This window comes from Gopherus evgoodei, chromosome 8 (assembly GCF_007399415.2).
Source record: "Gopherus evgoodei ecotype Sinaloan lineage chromosome 8, rGopEvg1_v1.p, whole genome shotgun sequence".
Lineage (NCBI taxonomy): Eukaryota > Metazoa > Chordata > Testudines > Testudinidae > Gopherus > Gopherus evgoodei.
The window spans coordinates 88,959,373-88,986,288 of record NC_044329.1 but is presented as its reverse complement, the minus strand read 5'-3'; the positions used below and the strand labels follow the sequence as shown (position 1 = coordinate 88,986,288).

At 40.2% G+C, this 26,916-nt stretch overlaps 1 protein-coding gene across 2 annotated transcripts in view; it reads left to right on the top strand.

Annotated features, from left to right (window-relative positions):
- Positions 1–26,916, top strand: part of ST6GALNAC3 (ST6 N-acetylgalactosaminide alpha-2,6-sialyltransferase 3) — a 339,071-nt gene that overhangs the window by 36,097 nt on the left and 276,058 nt on the right. The window lies entirely within an intron of this gene.

Genomic DNA, 26,916 nt, shown 5'->3' with positions numbered 1-26,916 from the left:
GTATAAAAGTCCTTGGTCTATAACAAACCGGGATCGATTAGAAGAGCTGAGAGGCGGTGGGGTGCTCCGTGCCGCCGCCCAAGCTTTCTGAAGGCTGTCATCTGCTTCTTGCTCAGTCTGGAACTGTTCCCTTGAGGCTGGGGTCACCAGTTCTTCCTCAGACTGTGGACTTGGGCTTGGTCCCTCTGGAAGCGATGTAGGTGATGGGGTTGTTTCCGTTGCTGGTGAACCGCTCTCCGCTGGTGCACCTGAGGGTATTTCAGGCTCTGGCTGAGCCTTTTGGGTATGGCTGTCTTTTGCTTCGGCCAGTTCTGGCTCGCTGGCGCCCTCTGGCGTTGCGGTTGAAGATGTGGTTGCACTTGCTGGTGCTGGTTGCTGTTCCAGTTCCGGGCCTGGGACTGGAGATGCGGTGGCTGTTTCAGTGGTAGGCATGGAATCCGGGTCCACTACCTCTGTCTGGGTCTCTGGTAACACAGACGGGGCCTCTGTGGACGGCTCAGGAACAGGAATGGGTCTGGAAGCTTGCCTGGTTTGGCTACGTGTAACCATTCCCACTCTCTTGGCCCGCCTCACCTGGTTGGCCAAGTCTTCCCCCAGTAGCATGGGGATAGGATAATTGTCATAGACTGCAAAAGTCCACATTCCTGACCAGCCTTTGTACTGGACAGGCAGTTGAGCTGTAGGCAAGTCTACAGCTTGTGACATGAAGGGGTAAATTGTAACTTTGGCCTTTGGGTTGATGAATTTGGGGTCAACGAAGGATTGGTGGATAGCTGACACTTGTGCCCCCGTGTCTCTCCACGCAGTAACCTTTTTTCCGCCCACTCTCAAACTTTCCCTTCGCTCCAAGGGTATTTGAGAGGCATCCGGGCCTGGGGATCTTTGGTGTGATGGTGGTGTAATGAATTGCACTCGCATGGTGTTCTTGGGACAGTTGGCCTTGATATGTCCCAGTTCATTACACTTAAAGCATCTTCCATCTGATGGGTCACTGGGCCGAGGTGAGTTACTGGAGACTGGTGAGGTTGAAGGGTGGGGTATCTGTGGCTTTACTTGGGTGGTATGTGGGGTCTTTGGCTGTCCTCGGTTGTAGGGTTTATGGTCTGTGTGCCCCTGTGGTAATCGTTCCCCTTGACAGTAGCTTTCTTGCTTTCTGCCAGTTCCATCCATTTGGCTCCAATCTCCCCTGCCTCAGCGATATCTTTGGGATTTCCATCTTGTAGGTACTGTGTGATGTCTTCAGGAACACCATCCAAGAACTGCTCCATTTATATGAGGAGGTTCAGTTCTTCCAAGGTTTGAATGTTGTTTCCTGTTATCCAGGCCTCATAGTTTTTTGCAATGTAGTAGGCGTGTTTGGGAAATGACACCTCTGGTTTCCACTTTTGGGTTCTGAAACGCCGACGGGCATGATCTGGGGTTATCCCCATTCTGTATCTGGCCTTGGTTTGAAAAAGTTTATAGTCATTCATTTGCTGCTTAGGCATTTCAGCTGCCACCTCTGCTAAAGGTCCACTGAGTTGTGGCCTTAATTCTACCATGTACTGGTCTTCGGGGATGCTGTACCCAAGACAGGCTCTTTCAAAATTTTCCAAGAAGGCCTCGGTGTCATCACCTGCCTTGTAGGTGGGAAATTTCCTGTGCTGTGGAGCAATAATGGGCGATGGGTTGTTAGGATTGGCTGGAGTCTGTTGCTTAGCCTTTTCTAATTCCATGGCCTGTTGGTGGGCTTCCCTCTGGAGTTCTATCTGTCTTCTGTGGGCTGCCTCTTCTTCTTCTAGTTTTCTTTTGTGTGCTGCCTCTTTGATTTGTTCTTCTCTTTCTTTCATCTCCATTTGTTGCCTGTGTTCAGCTTCTTTGAATTGCTCTTCGGCCTTATTTTTTGCCTTAGAAGTCATGATTCCTGTTTTCTTGTGTTGGGGTGCCCTCCGGTGTTTATCCTCTGAACTGCAGGTTCTCTGTTGCCTCCTGAAGTCTGCCTAGCAACAGTGCCTTTAGCTAATCTTCAATGTCAAGTAAACCTGAAAAACCACTTTATTTGCATTTATATAGTGCTGGTATGACTCTCAATGGGAGTGCTATTGTGTGACAAAAGACCCTTAACAGTCTGGTAAATGGCTTCTTGCTTAACATGCAAGCCACAAACTGCCAGAGAGAGCAGAAAAAAAAAATTCTCTCTGGTTCCCTTTTAAAACCAACTGTTCCTCTCTGCTAAAAAGCCCTTAGCAGATAAAACAAAAATATAATATTCCTACTGGCTTCTGGATTCTGTCTATATCCCACCCGCTGCTACACCATATCATAACCTTAGTCCCAGATTTGGACCTTAGCGTCCAAAATATGGGGGTTAGCATGAAAACCTCCAAGCTTAGCTACCAGCTTGGACCTGGTACTTGCTGCCACCACCCAAAAAATTAGAGTGTTTTGGGGCACTCTGGTCCCCCTGAAAAACCTTCCCTGGGGACCCCAAGACCCAAATCCCTTGAGTCTCACAACAAAGGGAAATAATCCTTTTTCCCTTCCCCCCCTCCAGGTGCTCCTGGAGAGATACACAGACACAAGCTCTGTGAAACTACCCTCTCCGTTCCCAATCCTGGAAACAAAAAGGACTTTCCTATTCCCCCAGAGGGAATGCAAAATCAGGCTAGCCAATTCAACACACACCGATCTCCCCTGATTTCTTCCTCCCACCAATTCCCTGGTGAGTACAGACTCAATTTCCCTGAAGTAAAGAAAAACTCCAACAGGTCTTAAAAGAAAGCTTTATATAAAAAAGAAAGAAAAAATACAAATGGTCTCTCTGTATTAAGATGATACAATACAGGGTCAATTGCTTAAAAGAATATTGAATAAACAGCCTTATTCAAAAGAATACAAATCAAAGCACTCCAGCACTTATATTCATGCAAATACCAAAGAAAAGAAACCATATAACTTACTATCTGATCTCTTGGTCCTTACACTTAGAAACAGAAGATTAGAAAACAGAACTACTTCTCCAAAGCTCAGAGAAAGCAGGCAGCCAGAAAACAAAGACCCCAGACACACAATTCCCTCCACCCAAAGTTGAAAAAATCCGGTTTCCTGATTGGTCCTCTGGTCAGGTGCTCCAGGTGAAAGAGACATTAACCCTTAGCTATCTGTTTATGACAGCTTCCCTGTTTGTTTATAGGTGTCATGAAGGATAAAGATCTTGGTAATATAGACCGTGTTCACAATCCAAGAGTCTTTGTATATCTTCACTCTTGTCCAGACCTTTTTCATGAATTGTTGCGCTCTCTTTATGGCCAGTGAAAGTTTAGATCAGTTCATAAGTTATTGTATATTAAATATGAAAGCAGCATGAATGTTCTTTGATTTTTTTTTAAAGTTCTGGTAGAAAAAATGAGAAACTGGAAGGAAGCTAGTAATATAATTGGGTGTCTCAAAAGTACATTGCTAGGCAACTCACACTAAGATTGGCTTTTCTTCTTTCATTCTGTTTATATGCAGCACGATGAAACTGCTGAAACATTATAGGTTCCAATTAGCATGTTTTTTCTGGAAATGCCTTAACTTTGACATTTAGTTTAGTTACCTCATTCCATCCTGACTTTCCAGGGCAGGGAATCCCTGCATAGACTCTAGTAACATTCACCAAATCTTCTGTAGTTGGGGTTCTGCCAGCATTCCTGTTAGAAGCTCAATTTTCCAAAGTTTTATCAGTTGGTTGTTAAAATATGCACTATCTGGGTGGAATGTTGGCTTAGGTTGAAGCCTGAAAAAGAATGCTTAAGAGTCGTACAGTATCTGCCTTTTACATACAGGAGCTCCGTGCTGTTTTGCATCCCTGTAACTCCAAAGGGAAAATAGTGTTGCAGACCATAACCACCTATGTAATGTGGATTAGACCATACATGTTCTGTATAACATTTTGGCCATTATTAAAGATAGATGGGAAGGCAAACTGTCTATGATAAGAACTGATTTCCTATCTTGCTAATACGTATTTCATAGTATTTTTAATATACTGTACCTAACTCCATTAACATTAAAAGTTAATGAAGGCTCTGCAATCCAATATGGTCAACCTCAAATTTCCAAAAATTATGAGTCAGGCTCACCAAAAATCATGAGATTGGCTTTAAAATCATGAGTTTACGTAAAAATAATAGATTCAGTGTTCTTTTTATTTGCTTTCTGCTCTTTGAGCCTTTAGGGGGCTCTGGCGTCACATTTTGAAGCTTTTTCCACAGCCATGAGAGCTAGAAACTGACCTTTTCTTTAAGAATGAACCTCAAATCATCACATATTCACTTGACTCCAGGAGCAGAGGCTTTAAGAAAAAATAATTATCATGAGACTTATGACAAAATCATGAGAGTTGGCAACATTTGGATCTCTGTAGTACATTATACAGCTGTCTGAAATGTCTTGCTTTTGTTGTTTTAAGGCAGTGTTTCCCAAACTTGGGATGCTGCTTGTGTAGGGAAAGCCCCTGGTGGGCCAGGCTGGTTTGTTTACCTGCCCCTTCCGCAGGTCTGGCCGATTGCGGCTCCCACTCGCCGTGGTTCGCTGCTCCAGGCCAATGGGAGCTGCTGGAAGCTGCGCGAGCCGGGGAAAGTACTGGCCGCTGCTTCCAGCATTTCCCGTTGGCCAGGAGCGGTGAACCACGGATAGTGGGAGCCGCAATCGGCTGGACCTGCGGACACAGCAGGTAAACAAACTGGCCCAGCCCGCCAGGGGCTTTCTCTACACAAGCAGCGTCCCAAGTTTGGGAAACGCTGTTTTAGGATAAACACAGAATGTGGGGTTTGGGGGGTTTTGTGGTTTTTTTCAGCTGTTTATGCTGCGTGGTTCCATTTGGTAGTTTGGTGACCTTTGTTTCTGACCCTGATCTTAAGCTCTTCCTTAATCCTTAACAACTGAGTGTTTCATTCTCTGGATTCCATTTGGTTTCACTGACCTAGATTTTGCCAGCTGGGACTGATTGCTGGGATAATCGAAGTCTATTAAAGCCTTAAATTCTCTCCTTTCATAAAGGGGAGATTATTTCTTTTTTAACTCTTTGTTTACAGTGTTGTCAGAAAAGACAGATTCAGGTGACTTCATTATTAATCTTACTTCCCTGGGAGGTGACCCAACTTTGATCTCAGCTAAAAAATAAATAAAAGTGTAAATTGAATTTTTTTTCACAGCCGATGAGCTGTGACAACATTGTGCATTGTGCTCCAAGAGACCTGAGGCGCTGGGGAAAGATTTTCAGGCTGCTGGTGGTAATGTGTGGCAGTGGTGATGCTGGACATGAGAAATGTTTGCAGAGAAAGTGACGGGTGCTATTTGGTGTATACTCTGTCAATCCCCGCTCCGTGGAGCGGTAGTCGTGTGACTCTTGGAGATGCTCTGTGGGTGGGCTTGGTTTGAGAATGATTCCCACTGTAACTCCATTTTTGGTGTTATAGGGAAAGAGTCTCCACCACTGAGGGAACTAGGAAAAAGTCACTGGCTACCATTTATAGAAAAAATTACATTTCTTTTTTTTTCCTTGTCTCAAAGTTTAAACACACACAAGATACTAACTTAGGTGCCTAAATTTCTCTGCAAATAATGTGGGCAATTTCTGCTGGATGCAAATTAACAATTTGCAGAAGAGTGGAATTTCTTTCTTACTAAGGGTGAAATTTCACTTGGGATCAAATACTTTAATATCTTAACTATATTTCTCGTTATATCAGAATATTCATCCAGGGGACCGTTACTATTTATATAACCGTGGCCATCTACGAGAGAGAGAGTAATAAGGATTTTAGGGAATATGATGATGGGGTGATGACAATCAGTATGAAGTATGGATAGGGGAAGGGCATAGAGAAATACTAAGGGCTGGTCTACACTACAGAGTTAGGTCGCTGAAAGGCAGCTTATGTTAACCTAACGCTGTGTCTCGACTAAAATGTCGCTCCCACTGATGTAAGTTGCTCACTACAGCGACTTAACTCCACCTCCATAAGAGGTGTAGCGCATAGGTGGATGTATGTAGGGTGATGCGGTGTCTGCGAAGACGCTGTGTTATTTACATTGCCTGTGGGGCTGACAGCTGGAGCTCTCCTGCCCTGGAGCTGACAGCCCGAGCTGCAGGGCAGAGAGGGCTCCAGCCATGAGTTCCAGAGCAGCAGGACAGACAGCTTGGGCCCCACACAGTTAAATGGGTGGAAGTGCGTTTGGTGGGGACATGCACCCTCACAGAAGGAGCATAGCGTGGATATGAAACACCGTTTAAACTTACTGTGGTGGCTGTACGTTGACTTGACTTAACTTAATTTTGTAATGTAGACGTGGCCTTAGACCTCAAGTTGTCTCTAGTTGGCCAAGAGCGGTGAGAATGAAGCAAGATTTAGAGATGAGGGTGGTGGTGGTCTGTCTGTGATAACTCCATTATAATTTGTTCCTTTCAGCATTAAAAGAAAAATGGTATCTTGATATCCTAGCCCTTGCCAGAATTTATGAAAGGACTTTATAGACAGTATTGAACACTAGTTCTTGTGTTCTGCTTGCAAATTTCCGTCAGTAAGAGAGAATCCCATCATATAGCTTGAGAGGCAGAATGTCTCTGGCATGCAAAAACACTTCTAAAATAGATTAAACTGTTACTGTTATGCCCACATCTTTCATTACAAATAGCAATGTAACCAGAAGATTAGAAATATTGTGTGTACATTCTGTACATGGAAACCACTTTGGTGATATATAACATACATGTTAGTCTCACATCATGTTCTTGGGAAATCACATATACTTTATAAAACCTAGTGGGGGGAGTTTTTTTGTTTTTGTTTTTTTGCTTCAGCATCCAATCTTGCCATTATTCCACACATTTGTTCTTATGAGGAAGGTCCTTTATGTTCAGTTTCAGTTGTTTTCCCTCTTGTTTTCATGTCTGCCCTCTTGTCTGAGTCAGTGTCTGTGTTAGCTCAATAATTTTGTTCCTTGGTTTGACTTAATTCTCTTTTTACAAATATTGTTATAGTAGAATGAGCACAGATTTGCAATTTATTCTAATATTAGTTAACTTTCCAGTGCCTAACATGCCATCTTCCTCTGTAAAGATGTTTGGTTTAGGTTAATATATAATTCTGCACTTTTTCATTTCACTCCTGAAGGTGCTTGGAACCCTAGGTAGAAATACAGCCAAATGGCATGATTTGACACTGCTTGATATACTAAATGAAAGCTAACTTGCTTTAGCTAGAAGACAAGATATGTTGGATATTTTCCTCTTCCTTGCTTTTCTGGGGAAATAACTATATTTAAAACCTAGGTTCTAGATCATTATGGCAGGTCCTTTGCTTTGGGTGACAAGACTGGATAGTGTTGGAGACTTTTTCTTATGATCCACTCTGTTCAGGGATCCTACATTTCAGCTTGAAGTGTTTCCACCAGCCCACTTTTTTTTGGTCTCTATTTTAAAAGATTCTTTCAGAAATTAAATCTTCACTTACATATATTTTTGGGTGGGCTCTGACAAAATTTATATTTATTTAAGCTTAAAAAAGCAGAGTGAAAGGTGTAGAATAATTGAACCATTATAGGAAAATCTCTCATATGGCATTTATTACTCAGGGCTCTGTAATTTTGAGGATTGTAATGTTTAACTGGGTTTCTAGTTCTATTGTCTTTTCAATGTACAGTCCTTTCTCCCTTCACATTTGGGAGTCAGGCTGTTAACAGTTGCTAATTACTACCCCTGTTGTTTAAGAAATGGAAGGGAAAGCATGTCTGTGGCCAGGCAGCTTTTAAAGATGTACACAGTGAGATAACACTCATAAAATTCACAACCTATCCTGTGCAGCATAATGATGAGAAGGAGGCTAAGCCCTCTCTGTCCACCTTTTAGCTAAAAAATGTAAAACATTGTGAGGCTGTATTTATAACCAACAACTTGCTATCATTTTAACGGCTAGAGATGAATGTCACCATTTCCATAAATCTTGGATTTAGAAAATTAAAATACTACGGGGACTGCAAAGGACTGAAGCCAATGACTAGTTTCAGTGTGTGCGCCGCTGCAGAAGACAAACTGTCAAGGGCATTCAACTTAATTGCTAGAGGAAGGAAAGCTCCAGGCAGGCACACAATTAAAACAATAAATAACACTCTGTTTATTGGTGTGGGTTTAATGTCCTGTCTGGATTCAACCAGCAAATCCCTCCTTTTTTTTCATCTTCCAACCTCAGATAATGTTCTTGCTGTCTTAGTCTTTTTTTATTATTATTTTTCCTCCCCTGGTAGCTGACTCTGCTTTACTTATTCTGATAATTATGGCAGTCTTAACAAGCAACACGTGCATTTCCTTCCATAAATTTGGCTTCGCTCTAACTGGTAACATTTGTGGCTTTTAATGAGCACCTGCAGATTTGAAATTTGTGGCACTACTCAATTCATTACCTTGGGGTGAGCATCTCTGATGTCTTTCACTTTTCATTTTTCTCTCTGCCAAATGATGCTCTCCTGACATTCCAGAATAAATAGGCCATTATTATCTGGAAATTTCCCACTACAAACTGATTTGGAGGTGGACAGCATAGAGTCAGGACACTTCAGTTTAGTTATGGGCTTCAAAATATTTTCTAGTAGCTTAAAAATGTTGGTTGGCTTCTTTTTTTTTATTTTATTAGAGTTGGGCATATGTCAGTACTCCAGTCTGCAAGGAGGATGATTCCCCACAGAGATCTACAGGGATAGTGAACATTGTTTCTTATTTTTCTTATGACAATACAATTCTTCATCAGAGTAGTTTCTCTATGTTAACTTGCCTTGGGCTTTCCCAGTGTTTATTCACACATCTCTGTGCTGATAAAAATCCAGTGAAATAGAACAGGAGAGAAAAAATAAAATGTCAGAAGCAGACAAAGTTGTGGCATCAGAGATCATATGGAAGAATGTAGCTATGTTGTTATAAACTTTATACAGTGAAACACAGCACCTTTGCATGCTTCATTATTACATACAATATTATATGGAGCATTTTTCACACAAGAGGGCGCTCTTGGAATTTTAAAAGAAATATTAAGAAGAAATTAGCTGGGCCTCTTTTTTTTATTTAATAGAATAAGTGTGCAGAGTCTCTAGCACATCTTCAAGGCTGTGATGGAGAACCTAGTGTTCCCATTCAGACTGTATTTGTTTCAGATTGTGTAATACAAGTACATTTTAAAATTGCAACTTTTAACCGCTCTACCTTTTTAATAAGAATTGTTGATTTCTAACAGTTTTGATCTAGAAGGCTGAACTAGTTGGATAAGAACCGTGTAAATGACGGTAGATCATCTGCATGTACAAGTGTAAAATTTGAATATTGATCATAAGTGTGGGTTAATTGTATGTCACTGGAATATGGCTGAGCTACCCAAACTATACTATGTTTAAACATGTTCTCTTTTAATTCCATTATGTATGAAGCCTGATCTTTATAAGATGTAAATAGAAACATATAGTAGGATTTGACAAGTGGAACATCTAGTCCAGCCAGCATCTTGTCTGAGATAGTGGCCAGTACTAAATACTTAAGAGGAGACTATGACAAAGAATCTCTTTTATAAATAATGGAATAACCTGCCCACCATAAGGCAAATGTCTTTCTAGCCCTGTCAGTGAGTGGTTTCTGATGTCCTTAGAATCACCTCACATACAGTGTTGACAAGCCCAAAGTTCAAATTCTTAAATCAGACCTCAAAGATAATGAGATTGTAAGAATATTTCCTGTTCTTTGGTCTGTTGTGATTTTTTTTTGAGGCCCTCCCCTGCCCAATCCCTGATCTGTGTGTGACTTAGTGTTGCTAATTCCTCAAATCTATAGCAAGGCTATTTTGGCTTCACTGCAGAGTTCTCACCATACAAACACATAGTAAGAGACAGTCCGTGCACTGAATAGCTTACAGTCTGCATAGTGGTGAGTTTGTGACATGGTGGAACTAAGACTCTCCAAACCCATCTCCTATACAGGCTACCATTTCAATTAGATCAATTTTTAATCTGTGCTGATCTGTGTTGGATTCAAATTGATAACCTACAGGGGATAGGCTCTACAGCTCATTAATGTCACCCTGAGGTATCTAGTCCCCCGTAAGTGCTTAACGGTACCCTTTTGAGAATGAAGCTTGCTTTCGGGAAAGATGCACTTATTAAATCAAGTTCTGACCTTTTGGAGCTCACACAAGCAGTTTCTTCTACTCCCTGGAAACAGTCAAAATCTCCCACAGGTTGCTATTGGTCTCAAATGTGCTCAGCCTGCCATATTCTGTGCTTAAAGAGACAGCTCCCGTTAACCAAAATACAAACCCTAAAAACGCAACAATAAAACAAATATTAATACAAATTCACTTCTAAAGACAATGTTTTGCAATATAGTATCCAACAATTACTTGGGGGAGAGGGCGGCTTTGTATTAAAGTAGAGCTAGGACTAGAACTCATGGTTTCTGGATGTGTAGTTTACTGTCTCTTCCCCTAGTCTATGGAACATGCTGGAGAGAATCCCTCTTGATCTTTCTGTCTCCACCACCTGCCCCCATTTCACCCCACCCTGACTCTGCTGGGATTTTCATGTTGTGAAACTGCCTGCAGCAGGGGCCAAAATCGCCTTGTGATAATGTTGCAAGAAGCCCAATTGAATAATCAGTTATTTAAATTTAGCTTCTGGTCTCTGATATCCTGTGGCAATGAGTTCCACTGACTGACTGTGCTGTGTAAAAGGGTGTTTTCTTATTAGTTTTAAATTTTTTGCCTTTCAATTTTATTGTTCTTTAATTACCCTTGCTTTAATATAATGAGAAGGTAAGTAGAAGTGTCCAACTTAGCTTCTTCATACCATTCATTGTGTTGTATACCTCTGTCAATCATGACTCCTGTTGTGTCTCCTCTATAAATCAGCTTGTCTAATCTTTTCAATCTCTCTTCATATGGAAGTCTTTCCATGACTCCAGTCACTTTTGTTACCCATTTCTGGGCCCCTTCTATTACTTCTCTAGCTATTTTGAAAGGGGCTGTCCGGAGTGGAATGCAATAGTCAAAGTAAGTGTGTGCCATTGATGTCTATAATGGCGGTACAATACTCTCAGTATTATTTCTCTCAGCCCATTCTTTATCCTCCCCAACATTTTTTTTTATCACTGCTCCATTTTGCCACTCTGATACTCAATTCTTTTGGCTTGTTAACAGTTAATTTGGAGCCCAGCAATGTGTTTGAGGGTGCAGATTATTCCTTCCTTAAACACCTTCCACACCTCAGCATTCAGGGTATGTCAACACTTTGAGTCAGGGATGTAATTCCCAGCTCGAGGAGACATGTTCATGCTAGGTGTGATCCAGCTAGTATGCTAAAAATAGGGTGTCTTTGCAATCGCAGGAAGGGCTAGCCACCCTGAGTACATACATAGCATCTTGGATGGGTACATACTCAGGGCAGCTTGCACCCACAGCTACAAAATGCAGACATATCCTCATGTTGTGCATTCATTTAGTTTGGATAGATATCTCTGAAGTTTCTCACTATCTTCTCACCATCTGGTCTTGACTCACCTAAATAATTTTGTGTTGTACCCAGATGTTGTGTCTTCCCTCATTATTGGTTAAATGTGTGTTCCTTGGCAAAAACTGTAAATAACCCAGTGCAGTGAATCCCTTTCTTGAAGCTCATATAGAATATCCCATCTTTCTTAAATACCTGCCGCGTCCAATGTGATCTTATTTTAAAAGTATTTTGCCTTTTTCATCCATGCCCAAGTTGCACCAGTTTTCACCATCAATGGCACCAATTCCTGGGGTTTCTGGTCTCTACCCACTATTATATTTTCTTATCTGTGGCCCTGACTGCCACAGTACATGAGAATAAATCAAAATGTTACATCACATTAAAGTAAATCCTACCCCGTGCTCCCTCTTCCTAGAGGATGACCTTCATTTCTGTTCTCACTTGGGAGGAATCTTCCCTAGATAACTATGGGCCTTACTGTGCCACCAGTTTGAAAAAGAACTCCCCACTTATTTAATCACAGGAGGTCTGCTTAAAATGTGACAGCACAGCATGACCCAGTGTTTTCCCATAAATCAAACAAAAGGGTGCAGTTCACACACTTGAGTCCATTGTCTAAGTTCCAGTGGTCACTAGAGGGAATGAGAGTGCCCACTCTGTTTCCATTTCAAAAGAAAATTTTTTTCCTCATTGGTTTCAGATTCCTCTCCAAGAAATACCTGCTAATATATATTACAGGGGTCAGCAACCTTTCAGAAGCGGTGTGCCTAGTCTTCATTTATTCACTCTAATTAAAGGTTTTGTGTGCCAGTAATACATTTTAACGTTTTTAGGAGGTCTCTTTCTATAAGTCTATAAAATATAACTAAACTATTGTTATATGTAAAGTAAATAAGGTTTTTTTTTAATGTTTAAGAAGCTTCATTTAAAATTAAATTAAAATGCAGATCTCCCTGGACTGGTGGCCAGGACCCAGGCAGTGTGAGTGCCACTGAAAATCAACTCATGTGCCGCCTTCAGCACACGTGCCATAGGTTGCCTACCCCTGATATATTAGCTCATCTTTTATATGATGAGAGAATTAAATCTGTGTAGGAGTGCTCCTAATTTTATAGCCATACTATGTCTTTTTCAGCCATTCCATTGAAATTATTTGGTTCTGTGAAAATAAGTGTAGACATTGATTTCAGGAATCAAAAAAATGGTTTTTCCCTTTCACAGAGAGGTTTAGAGCTACTGGCAAAACATTGGATGAGTGGTGCAAACTATCTGGGCCTTCATTTATAATTCTGTCAGTGTATGTATGCCAGCCACTAATGACTACAGAAGAGAATGCATCTTATGTTGCTGAAAAATCTGAATTATATTCCAGACAGGTTGACACTGATGCTCCAAAGTGCAGGTTTGGAAGATAATTCCTAATCTCAATAGAAAAGAGGTGTCAAATTCAATTTTACTGAGGGGCTGATTGTAATTTTCCTTTTAACTCTAGGACACCACAGAAAAAATCCACCTGACTTGCTGCTGAAGCATTATCACTTGTTCTGTCTTTACACAAATATATTTAGTATAATGCTGCATGTTCTTTCGTAGTCCTTTGGGTCACTGCCCATCCTGACTCTAAGCATGATTTAATTTTAGTACAATAAATTCTTTTTATTACTTGTATTGTGATAGTGCCCAGAGGCCTTTGCATTAGGCACCACAAATAATAACACTACATAAAAATGAGACATAGTCCCTGTCTCAAGGACTTTACAATACAAGGGTGTAATGGGCTGACTCGTGACATACCCTAGGTGACCTCTCCTAGCTCCCCAAGGCCTTGCATTTTCTAGGGTCATTGAGGTTTTAGATCCCCTTTGAACCCAGGCTTTAGTCTTAGGAAGAGTAAACCATTCTAGCCTGGATAGGGACAAACAAATAGTTTCTTCACCATTGATAGTCCAGCCATTGTTTCTCAAGGAACCTTATCTTTGCCATTGTCTTTGTTTCCCATGGCTTCCCCCTTTAAAGTCTCCTTTGAGTTAACTCCTGGCAGTCAGGCAAGTTAACATCAAACAGATAATATCAGATGCATATGACGTTTATAAAAAATAACATATTCCCCACCCCAGGGATAAGCCAACAAAGCCAAGTCTTTTGTGTTAACTGGTTTAGAGTCTTAGGAAAATGTGACCCTACATAGTGCACCGTCCATTGACATCTATGTAAATTCTGATATTTCGGCATATCTGAGTCCAAAGAATAAACGTCCTGAGGGCATAAAATCTCTAAAACATGAAATCAAATGCTTGTTCTTCATGTTCCTTTTTGGGGCAAGATGTGCTAGGTGCAGGAGTATTATGAAAAACAAACAAACAAAAAACCCTAATCTTAATAGCAGATTTCCTTTTCCAGATAACCCATAAGTTTAGCCATGCATATCCTATTTAGAACAGAGTATTGATAAATTAGCCTGCTATTACAGTCTTTAAGAGATAAATAATGACATTAAAAACATTTCCTTAAAGATGAATTTGGTGATGGAAAATGGTTTTATAAACTTACCAGTACACACAGTATTTATCTGGGGTGGACCAAACCCGCTAGAGAAAGTGAGTCTGGGCCAGAATAATTAGATATAGTGGTCTGGATTGGATTACAACAAGGTTAACTTTAAAAATAGGTACTGATTAAAAAAAAATCTAGACGTCTTTGTCCTCAGACAGTTCGCCCAGCTCTTGTATTTAACCAGTATATATTTGGATCACTTCTGACTATTAACATGAATGAACCAAATTGTTACCCTATGCAAACATTTACTACGGCAGCGTGAGATGTGTTCTATAGTCTGATGGAACTTAAAGTGCCAATTAAAAATGATGAGTTGTTTAATGCCAATAGGGCAGACCCTGCAGTGCTCACTCATGCAAAATTCTAATTGACTCCAATGGGAGGTCTGCTGGCATAAGAACAGTGGGGAACAAGGACAGAGGCACAGCCTCAGAAAACTACTTCAGGAATCATAGGGGGAAGCATTTTGTGTTCACTGGAACTGTCAGCAAGCTTGAGGAGACTGAGAGTTGAAAGCGAGTTGGGGACACTCTACTCTGCCCTCTCTCAAACCTGTGTCTCCCTTAAGATCTGTTCTGTCACAAACATCCTGCTCCCCTTATTCCCAGTAAGAAGTTTTTAACTGGAGCTGAGCAAATAATTTTGTAATAAAATATTTTTATTGGATGAATTTTAGTCTTTCTTTCTCTCTCCTGTTAATGGAATAACCATGAGCAGCTTATGATTTTTTCAAATTCACTCATTATTAATGTGTGTTGTGAACTCTGATGGTGAAGAGTTCCTGGTCAGTATTTGATTTCATTTTGAGGTGTGGGTTGTATAAGTCGGTGTTTTGGTTTGTTTTTGTGATTAGATGAACTCATAAGCAATTCTGGCAGTACTAAAAACAAAAGATCACAGGGCAAACTGACGACTATTGGCTTTTAGTTGATTTCTCTTTACCGATATTAAAAATGACTTTGTATTCAATGGACTCTTACAAATACTGGCATTGTGAGCTTTACTGGAAAAAATTATTTTAACTTAATAAAGGGTATAGAAGTAGCATTTGTGTTGGACTACAAATATGACTAGAAATTTGCAAAAGGACTGAATGCAGCAGAACAGTATGTAATGAAGTTTTGAAAGACAAGACAAAAGGTTTTTGATAGGATTTACTCTTTGTTGTCAGACCTATATAATTATTATGAATGTTAGAAATTTAGATATGATGTATATCTAGAGAGGAAGGATGGCCTAGTGTTTGTGGCATTAGCTTGGAATTTAGGAGACCCAGATTTAATTGCCTGCTCTGCCACTGACTCCCAGTGTCACTTAGCCTCTCCATGCCTCAGTTTCCCATCTGTAAAATAGGGGCAATAGCACTGCCCTACCTCACCAGAGTGTAGAGGATAAATACAGATATTACAGTAATGGGGGCCATGTAAGCAGGGCTGCAACCAGGGCGAGGCAAGTGGGGCCACCACCCATGGTGCAAAGCCACCGGGGCAGAAAAATGGGGTGGAAAAGTGAAGGGGAAAAAACAGCAGAGGGCACACACATGGTTGCTCACTCCAAGTGCTAAAATGCCCTACTTATGGCTCTGCATATAAGTATCTAAGATAATGTATTTCTGTTTGTAATAGCATTTGGGAGTCTTTATATACAAGTTTTGGTTCCTAGATAACTTCTGTTCCCCCTTGCCGCTTATTTTGCATAAGATGCAAATATTTTAGAAGGGATGAGGAACCGACATAAGGCTACATCACCATGTTAAACTACAAAGAACTCTGAAGAAATCATCCTGGTTATCAAACAGCAATACTGACTCAGCACTAATTTACCACATAGGCTTCTGCAAGTCACTTCTTTATCCTTAATTTCTGTGTGTTTGTGTATTAAAAAAATAAATGCTTAATGTACTTCACATTGCAGTTGAGGATTAATTGAATTTCATACAGCACTTTGAACATCTAAAGTGCCACGTAAGTGCTATTATAGCAGTTGAAATGCCAGTCATTGTTACACTGGAGGTGGAATTTAATCACTCTTGGTTACTGACATAGCAACCAGGAGGATTTTTAGAGGTGCATCATCATTTAAAAGCTTTGTTCCACCCTATCCAGTCTTGGGAGGTGTTAGAAGTTGTGACTCTGTGTTGGAAGGATTAGCATAAATGGAGGAGGGAAAACACTTAAACGGCAACAAATAGGATGGCAACAAATAGGAAGATACTTTGGATTATTTCATGACCTTTACAACTCAATAGTATCTTCATAGCATGAACATTAGAGTTAGGCTATTTGATTGTAAAAAGATGCCATATGATGGTGATAAATCTTGACACCGAAATAGATAGACAATCTGAGTGTTCCGCTAATTTTTAGGATTCTCTTTACTCACTGCAGTCTATTAAGGGCTTTATATTGGACATTTAAAAAATCTACAATACTGTATGTTTTAAGAGTTTTATTCTGCTACATACTGTGTCCAGGAGCACCCTTTACAACGAGAAATATGTGCTGTTGTAAATTGTAGTCTCTTACTATGGTGGTGATGCAACTCCAGTATACTTAAGGTGATTGCTGGGTCACCATATATCGCACACAATAAATAAGCTAGACATCGACTCATGTTTTCCTTAATACATTTTGATAAAATATAGCTCTTGTACTGATTTACCATTCCATTTGTTGGTATTTGAAGAGAACTATTGTATGTGATAACTCATTCTTAAGAAAATCTTTAAGTTTGCAATTTCTTTTGTATGCGTCACATCTAGCTTTTATTAATTTTTAATTTGTTTGCACTCGCAATATTTTAAAATTTTGAATTTTAAGTGAAGTATCTTACTATAAGTCAAATAAAATAATTCCTTTCAAATTATCTTGTCATCCCTAACTTCACTTGTTTTATATTGCAAACGGATTGTGAAATTCATACATCTGTTTGATTTGAAATTTAACAAATTTCTCCAGTAAAAAAAAATTTTAGTTTGTTCATTAACTGACCATTATGAGTATTTCCAAGTGATGTGGTGGTATTTCTTTTCCCAGATTGAAAAACTTATGTAAATAATTAATATACTATGAGTTGTGTATTTTGCATTCTAATACATAATTCAGTTTTTTGCTACTACTAGCATTAGTATAGCTCTAGCTTGCTAATGTTCGTGGAAGGCAAACACCAAAAGAGTTGTGAATACAGTGAAATGGAAATTCACTTTTGGATGTGAATAATTATTCACTAACAATTTTTTTGCAATATTTACTCCGCTCAACTCATTTTACTGAGTAGGAGAGTGTCATAAGAAAAGTCAGTGGAATGGTAGGTCATTCAGATAGCAATTTATGAAATGGATCAACTTCACACCAGTGTTTCATTTTACTGATGAGTTGTACACCTTTAACATATATTTGTTTAGAAGCATTGTGAGGGATTTAGGTGTTTACTAAATGGAAAATATATTTATTTAACAGATCTATTTTGGTAGATCAGTTTTCTATTAGAGTTTTATTTCTTGCATCTGGAAATATGTTTGTTTATCGGGGTTGATTTAAAGAGGGACTTTTCATATTGGGGAAACTTTCAAATATCTTTGACTTAAAACCCCAAAAAGGTTTACCTTTCTCTTTGGTTTTTTTCGAATAATATAAAATTTAACTGCATATATATACATTATAAAATTTACAGTTTTAAATAATCTCTGGCTTTTTATCTCGTCTTCCCTTCCTATTGGATTGTGCAATTCTGCGTTGGAATATAATCCTGAAAATCACATGGGAGTCTTACCATGGACTCCAGTGAAAGCAGGACAGGGTCTTTATGCCATAGTTTAGACTGACCTCCATTTGGGTCATGTGTGGTGAATTCTGCAGTGTTTGAGAAGATGGAATCTTTACTACCACAGGTAATCCCATTGAATTCAGTTAGACTCCTCACAGTCATAAAGTAAGCATGTGCGTAAGTGTTTGCAGTATCAGGGCCCTAGTCTGGTGGTGGCTGTGGAGCTATGATACAGCCCATCCCAAGTACTTTTTCTGCATGGAAGTTAGAATATCAACAGCTGCCCTCCTGCATCCCCTTTGCAGCATTTTGGTCCATTGGATCTGCAGTGGATCAGAAAGTTCTGCCCCTACGTTTGCTTCAGAATCCAAGTCTCTTGTTAAAAGGGAATTTCTCTCTCCTCCCCCCTCCCCCCGCCCCGTGAATGCACCATGTGTTCTTTATGAAAGGAATATTTGTAAAGGGGAATTCATTTAAATGTTTCACAGTACCAAAAAGGTATAAAATATTTGAAAGCTGAAGAAAATGGGGCCTACTCCCAGAACACATGGTAAGTGAAACTTGCTTTTTCATGATAAAAAATATATGGAGACCCAAACTCTGCCGAAGGTTGACCTGTGCTTGACTCGCGTTTGTCGGAAGAAATAGTGTACACATAACTCATTACTGTAGCATTAGTTCATGTAATCCCATAATGACACCCCTCTGGTGCTCCAGTCTGCATTAATGGGCTCTCTGCCTCCATCTCCAGTCTAGAGCAGCCTTTACAATTCTCAAAAGAATTTTCTAGAGCTCACCGGCTTTTAGGTTCTAAATAACCTTCATCCAGTTTCAAGTAGAAAAACTGTATTTGCTCCATATAAAGAATAATTCTTAATACTTATTACATTTTGCAGTAGTCCATGTAGACTCATTTCCAATAGTGGCATTCTCTCCTTACCCTGTAAACTGCACATAGAAATCCTAAAAGTGAAATTATATTGCTTTAACCTTACCCTGTTATTGCCATTTTATCCCTGTCCTCTGATTTCTAACAAATTATAGCTTTTTAAATGTTTTGTGTGTCATTGTGAAGTTTACTATGCATGCTAAATGATTTGAGTTATTTAAATGGTATTGGAACAAATTACTGCCTTCATTATGACAGACAACAGATGAGTACATTATACTACTTAATCTCAGCTTCTTTAACTAAAATACCATGATTGCTTTCCATCCAGTAGTTCTGTAATTGTTCTCTTTGTATTCCACTGTATGGCTCTGGAATAAAGCTAACGCTGACTTTTTTGCTCTTGTTTTTTAAAAAGCACAATAACATACTTAGCTGTTGTCAGGCAGATGATCAATTGTATAGTTAATTCTTTTATACATAGATCTGAATAGGACTGGCATAGAGCTGTGTGAAACTTGGCAGTTATGGTTTGCTAACTTTATTTTTGTTTGTGGTTTTATTTATTTTTGCACTTTTTTTTTTAAAGGTTTCATTCATTCAGTTTTAAGGTTCTCATTAGTAAATTGCATGAAGTTCAATTTATCTGCCTAGGACACCAATCCTAATGAGATTTGAACCCAGAATTGCAGGAAGTCTAAGTATTTCAAACCTGGTGTTTACTTCACTAACCTACCTCTCCATCATTACATTAGCCAGGTGACTCAAGAATTTGGGACCTCTGTTTATTGATCCTTTCTATTCAGGCTTTTCCTGTAAAGCTCACTTTGTAATTTTCCCAAAGGGTAATTTTCCAGTGAGAGTTCCATTAACAGTAAACTTGGTTGTGCACCATAAAGGCTCAAATCAAACAGTGCTACTTGGCTGTTCAGCATTAATGAGTTTCACAAAAAAAAATGGAAATACTGTCATACTCTGCACCTTGCACAGGCTTGTCTGTGCTAGAAATCATGGTGTGTTTTGCTCAACTTTATTTCCGCTTCAAACATTCGTTAACCACTTTTTACTGCATATGGCTGGCTGAATGGTTATGATCAAATCTGAAATCTATCTGAGGGACTTTGCTTTCTGTTTTGTATTGTCCAGTTTCACATTGATTTGTCAAATCAATTGCAAATGAATGAGGTGAGTGAGTTTGTTTACATAGTTTGTTTTATTCTCTGAGAGATGGGTTGAGATTTGAAATATCTCCATATTTCACTAGAACAAACAGTTCATTGATATAGTTCAAGCATATTGATAGAAATAGTCAGAAGAACCTTGTGGCCCAGCACTGAGATAAAACTTGCTGATATGCAGAGATGGGGTGGGATGAGATTTGTAAGTGGCATTTTCCAAGGATCTCTCTTGGATTTTTACCAGGATTTGGGAATAACTAAAGAGAATATCCGGGAAACCAGTGCATGCTGGGACAAGAGTTTGGCGACATAGTAATTGCTGTGTGACTATGTATGCAGAGCAGATATGACAACTGAATATCATAACTATATTAGAGCTATTGTCTCAGTGCTTCGATTTTTAAGGCGCTCCAGTAACTTGGTATAATGCACTGTAGCCACATATGGATGCAGGCACTATGGTATTGGTCTGCAATTGAACCTAGGACCTGCATTCCCAAAGCACAAGCCCTGCCACTTGAAATAAAGCAGTAGGTAAAAATCTTTCTTGCTGGAGCCATGGATACATAATTACACACCCTGACAGTGTAGCACGCAGCAATCAGCACATCCTATCCAAGGTAGAGGCATTACGGCAGAAGAATGGTTGAGAGCAGAAACTTGGGTACACAGGTAGGTCCAATTCAGAGCTCGCTGTAAACTTTATGTATAGACCACAAGGTAAGGCTGTAAGACTCTGAGCCCTGGTCTACACTACGAGTTTAAGTTGAATTTAGCAGTGTTACATCATTTTAACCCTGCACCCATCCACATGACAAAGCCTTTTTTTGACTTAAAGGGCTCTTAAAATCGTTTTCTGTACTCCTCCCCCGACAAGGGGATTAGCGCTGAAATAGACCTTGCCAGGTCGCTTTTGGGGTAGTGTGTTCGCAATTCGATGGTATTGGCCTCCAGGAGCTATCCCAGAGTGCTCCATTGTGACTGCTCTGGAAAGCGCTCTCAACTCAGATGCACTGGTCAGGTAAACAGTAAAAGGTCCATGAACTTTTGAATCTCATTTCCTGTTTGGCCAGCATGGCAATCTGCAGGTGAGTGCAGATCTCACCAGCAGAGGTGACCGTGGAGTCCCAGAGTCAAAAGAGCTCCAGCATGGACCGAACGGGAGGTACAGAATCTGATCGCTGTATGGGGAAATGGATCCGTGCTATCAGAACTCCGTTCCAAAAGATGAAATGCCCAAACATTTGAAAAAATCTCCAAGGGCGTGAAAGACAGAGGCTATAACAGGGACCCGCATCAGTGCTGAGGGAGGGTCAACTGACGACATGGCTTACAGGGAATTAAAATCAACAAAGGGGGTGGGTTTGCATCAAAGAGAAATACACAACTGTCACACAGAATGGCCCCCTTTAAGACTGAACTCAAAACCCTGGGTTTAGCAGGCCAGTGCTCAAACCACTGAACTATCCCTCCCCCCACTCTGCCAGGCAGGACCAAATGAATATCCATTAAACTTTTCAAGGTGACCCTGACAGACCTCACTGAAATGATTACGCTGCTCTACAGCCAAAATGCTTCTGAAATAAATGTAGTCCAACTTTACTAATTCTGGGTCACTGAGAACGAAAATGATGCTTAAAATTGTTGATTGGCTCTAGTTTTCAAGATATGCTATTGGGTCAGTATATACGACCCTTGACTTGGGAACGGCGGAGGATAAGTGAGTTATAAAGGGAAGGGATCTCAATTTAAACCAGAAATGACTAAAATACATCTTTGACTGGATCTATGAATAAGTCTATGACTGAGTTTGGACAGTACTTGCTTTTGAGGCAAAACAATGAATGATGCAATCTGAAGCTGGTATTGCGTCATACATGATATGAATTGCATCATGTTATTCCTGGAAGTCATGGATGATGCAATCATAACAAAGCTTACATCACTCTGCTGAACAAATTGCCCTATATCAGCTCTAGAAATCATACAGTGATGTGCCCTCTTATTTTTCAGTGTTTGATTTTGCAAAGGGACACATTTCTGTTTAGCCAAAGTGAGCAGAGATGCCTCGTACTTGTGTGAAGAGTGCAGATAACTTCTGCTATGTTTGTGGTGAAGTGACTTTTGCATCACAAAAGCGCAGTATAACCACTATGGTTAAGAAAGCCTATCCCCTTTCTTTTGGCTGCAAAATTGGAGATCAGGACAAGAGGTGGGCCCCACACATATGCTGCAACACTTGTGCAACAAATCTTCGCCAGTGGTTGAACAGGAAAAGGAAATCTATGCCTTTTGCAGTGCCAATGATTTGGAGAGAGCCAACAGATCATACCAGCAATTGTTACTTCTACATGGTGCCTCCAGTTGGGAAAGGTGTGTCAAAGAAGAAAAAGTGGACTGTGCATTATCCAAACATTCCATCAGCTATACGCCCAGTACCTCACGGAGAAGGACTGCCGGTTCCTGATGCACCAGAATCATTCTCACTTGAGTCAGACGAGGAAGAGGAAGAGGATGAAACTTCTGGTCCTGAACCATCAATGTCACAGGACCCACATTTTCTCCCATCCTCCTCTTCTGAACCACACCTCATAACACAAGGTGAACTGAATGACTTTGTCAGGGATTTGGTACTACCCAAGAGTAGGGCAGAGCTGTTGGGCTCCAGACTACAGCAGTGGAATCTCCTGGCAGGCTATCAGGGCAAATGGAGCCCATCAATGCTTGCAGACTATTGCTGGACAGTGACAAGAGATGCTCTATTTAATGAATACAAGAGACAAGCCAAGAAGCGCAGAGTAGACACTGAATAGGACTAAACTGTGTACATAATAGTGTTTTGCCTTTTGTTTCATAATTTAATTTTATTTATATAACCCTTTTGCTGATTTTTAAAGTTTTACCTAAACAGGACAGGTGAAATATTATCATGTAAAGCAACCATAAACACATGAAAAGACCTAGGTTTACAATTTATGATTAAAACTCTACTATCTACGCAATATACCTATACATAAAATGTAAAAACTTAAATATCTTAGAAACAGTAGCCAATCAGTTGTTTTAATTGTCATATTTGAATTCAGCACATCAAAATACATAATAAATATCACATTTTATCTCTGAAGCAGACGACTTCTCAAAAATTGTAGACCAGTGTTATCGGCCGTTGATTTCACGGAGGGAGGGAGGGGGGAGCAAATGAATACAAATGAGTGCAAAACAAATCTGGTCTCTTTCTTGTTTTGATCCACTCCATCTCTCTTATACATCTTAGGCTGGCAGCAGATGGTGCAGTTCGACTGCTAGCTGCCATCATCTCCTGGCTGCTTGCCAGAAGATGGTGCAGTATGACTGCAGGCAGGACTCCAGGAGACGAAACTCAAAAAGAGAATGACCTGGCGTCACTCCCATTTATGTCCAGATGCCCCTGACAGACCTCACCAAGGTCTGCCAGGAGCACCCATGTCTGCCCAGGCGCCCCTGACAGACCTCACCAAGGTCTGCCAGGAGCACCCATGTCTGCCCAGGCGCCCCGATTGACCTCACCGAGGGTCGACTAAAAGAGCACCCAGGAGACGACAACGATGACTATCAATTGTAATGCACTGTCTGCTGCTAAAAGGCAATGAAGTGCTGCTGTGTAGCAATGCATTACCACATCTGCCAGCACTGAGGAGATGTACGGTGACAGTGAGCTGAGCGGGCTCCATGCTTGCCGTAGTATGGCATCTGCATGGGTAACCCAGGAAAAAAGGCAAGAAATGATTGTTTGCCATTGCTTTCATGGGGGGAGGGGCTGACGACATGTACCCAGAACCATCCACGACAGTGTTTTTGACCCATCAGGCATTGGGATCTCAACCCAGATTTCCAATGGACGGTGGAGACTGTGGGATAGCTACCACAGTGCAACGCTCCGGAAGTCGACACTAGCCTCGGTACTGTGGACGCACTCTGCCGAGTTAATGGTCTTAAGTGGGGACACACAGAATCGACTGTAAAATCGATTTCTAAAAAATCGACATCTATAAATTTGACCTAATTTCGTAGTGTAGACATACCCTTAGTCAGTCTTGGGCTCTAGACTTCAGGAGGCTGATTACATAGGAATTCTCCCTTCGCCAGTGCCTGGCACTTCCTCTGAAGAAATTACTTAAAGGGCCTGTGCTTAGGGAAGCAGAGGACAAGGAAGGTAAAATATGCTACAGAGAAAGATAATTGATTCTTTTGGTTTATTAGTTTGTGTCTCTGTTGTGGAAGTTTTGTCAATAACAATAACACTGCAAGTGTCTGTCTGCAGTCAGGATATAGTTAGATTGTGCACTTCAAGGAGTACTAGCTACTTGACTTCTCCTTGAAGTTTTGTAACTAACTCCTGGGACAGCTTTAAAATGCTGCATTGTTACTTATCTTTCCAAGTCCAGACTTAAGATAGACTGGTTATATACAACACTAATTTGAATTTGTGCAAGTCTATTAGATGTATATACAGCTAATCTTAGAATATTTTCAGAGCAGAGTTAAAGAATAGCTTTTTTTTTTCTTTAACTTGATTAGAAAAATGCAGGGCATTCAAAATTAGCCTGTTTTACACCCTTTCAATAAAGCATTTGCCATGCTCATAACTTTAATAAGGATTTCTGCCCTAATGAAATTATTTTACAATGATATTTCATTTAAATTGCATTCATTTTTAAGTTCAGCACCCACTGCCCAGCAGTTTTAGTACCTAACACTCCTTCATATTAATACAGCACTTTGTACACTGTCCATTGTTATACTAAAAGGGGAAAGCACGTCTCGACGTGATACTGAAGTTCTGTACTAACACCCAATTAGCAAGCTGTCCTGTTCAAGATTGCTATTAATAATTGGATGAACACTGGACAGTTAAATTATTGCCATGCTAACATTCTAAATATTTCAGCGACAGTAGAAGAATAATTCACTGCTGCAACATGACATGAATCTTCCAGTGTTAGTAATGTTGTGCAAAGAAGTATCTGATGGTTTTCTTTGGCAAGTAACCTTCATATAATGAGTTAAACCCCGAGTTGTGAGTTAAGTATATGACTGTGTGACTTTCATGTCAAGGAGTTTATTTTGGCCTTTCATCAGACAGGCCACTTAAATGAACACCTAGCCTTGGTGCTCTCTTCTTACTTGAACAGAACTGTTTTATAAATAAATCACCCTTGGTTTGATTAACATGAACACTCTGCCAGAGATGATATTCAGATGGCCTTATAGGCCTTTTGGTATAATGGATAGAGTATTAGGAACTCAGAAGATCTGGGTTCTATTTGGAGCTCTGCTACTAGCCTACTGGATGACCTTGGACAAATCACTTCATCAGTCTGCGCCTCAGTTTCCCTATCTGTAAAATGGGATTAATGGTCCTATCTTTGTAAAAGATCTACTGATGAAAAGCACTACACAGTAGCTGACAATAATAATAATAATCTATTCAATTTCAGAATTGACTACACTGCTAGGACATTTTTATTCAAAAGAAAAGATTTGGTAGCTGAGCTTAATGTCTTGGTAGGCCTAGCAATCAACCATCACTTGGGAGCAGTTGGGTCAAAAACAGTCTGGACAAATCTGTTTAGATGAAGGAGGAATCCAAGTTTGACACTTGCTCTTTTCCTGAAAATAGAAGCTGGAGAAGAATTTGGGGTTTCTCAGAACATAGGGCATTAAGGATATGATGAAATCATACAAGTTTATACGGACTATAAAAGATAAAACTATAAAAACTAAAATATGTATCAATTCATCAAATATATTAGAAGTAAGTGGTAGCTAACGCAGTAGAACACATAAGGAAATTGCCCAGTAAGATGGGAACCCAGAGTATGTGGATGGAAATGGAGATTATTCCAGTTCTGTAGCTACTTGGTCACGTGGTCAGTGATGTGCTGCCAATAGTTCAACAAGGGACTCCTACAAAAAATATCCTGCTTTACCCTGTGATTTAAACCCCATGTGCTGCAGTGGGGAGGAGAGAGAAACTGGAGAATCTATTCATTTGTATTCCCATTTAAACAGAATGCTTTCTTAGAATCAGGAGGGAAGCAACACGACTTGGCAAACAAGTATATTTAAATGCACTTTGCTAGCAATGTTTCTGCTTTTGTTTCTGAAATCTATTTTTAGTTCATTGTTATATATAATTTGTTTCCTATAATATGAGAGAATGGGGTTCTGGGAAGATCCTTCCCTGCAAAAATGTCTTCAAAATAGCTGGCACTTGATGGATTTCAAATGGTTTTTCTCTGCAGAAGAACTAGGGTTAAAAATCCTCTCTGGCAGGGACACTTTACAGTACGAGAGAGAGATTTAACCCACTAGAGTCAGAGACTTCCCTGATCCTGCTTTCAGTTTGGGGACAGGATCCTACCAAGCAGCTCCTGCTGGTTACCTCTGGCACATCCCCACACAATTGCAAAGATGCAAAAATAAAATCCTGATCACTCTGTAGCTATTGTTTGTTGGAAACGGAGCTTGTGGGAGCTTATTTACTGATGACTGTCAGAGCAGCTGTGTTACTGTGCCACCCTTCATGGAGGATTTAATAGCTCTATAACAGAAAGTAAAGCAGGGAGTGGGACGACAGCGTCCCAGTGCAAGAGGGCAAGGGGCTCATTGGTATCTGGTAGTGAGTTTCAGTGCCTCACCTGACCAGTTGAATGTACCCCAAATGCACTAATGTCGTAACCTGAACTTAGCGGTGTTAAGTAAAATATCAGTAGAAAGCTAGTAACATGCTGATCCTTAATATGATTGTGTGGTGTATGTATGGAGGGCAAATTTCAAAATTCCAAACATATTGGAAATTGTTATCAAAGTATGTCTGCCAGGCAGGAATAAAGTTAGGCCTCCCTAGACAAAGGAATGTGGCTACCTGGAAGGTATTTCCAAGGTAGGTTGAGAGACAATTGGAGTGCAAATACATAGAAGGTACTCAGAACCATGAAGGAAGCTGAGGGAGGAGATTGCAGGAAACAGATCAAC